Source organism: Phaethon lepturus, unplaced genomic scaffold, assembly GCF_000687285.1.
Source record: "Phaethon lepturus isolate BGI_N335 unplaced genomic scaffold, ASM68728v1 scaffold28457, whole genome shotgun sequence".
NCBI classification, from domain to species: Eukaryota; Metazoa; Chordata; class Aves; order Phaethontiformes; family Phaethontidae; genus Phaethon; species Phaethon lepturus.
In genome coordinates, this window is record NW_010554456.1 from 27,229 (window position 1) to 27,640 (window position 412).

Consider the following 412-nt stretch of genomic DNA (forward strand, 5'->3'; position numbering starts at 1 on the left):
CATTGCAGTGGTTTTACAACTGGCCTCGTGCTCCCCGCAGCTGTGCCCGTGGCTGTGCACGTCCCCTCAGTAAACCTCCGTGTGCCTCCTGGGGAAGGCGAGCGTGGCTAATAGCGCTTTATCCTGTGGCTCAATTAATTAATTACATAAACCAGAGTTTGCACCACTTTCAGTGCCAGAATGAGTTAATGGTGAGGGGGGTCAGTGGTGGGGGGCACGAGCTGAGCGGGGAAGGAGCAGTCCGGGGGTTGCACACGGGCTTTCTCTGCTGGTGCTGCAGCAGCAGCTCCTCTGCTGAGCTGCTTTAAATGCGCTGTGGGGGACAGCTTGGGGGGCGTGGGGCTGGGACATAGCCCTGACGTGGTTCATCTGGCTCACCAGCATCCCCAACCCTCGCTTGCCCAGGTACCTG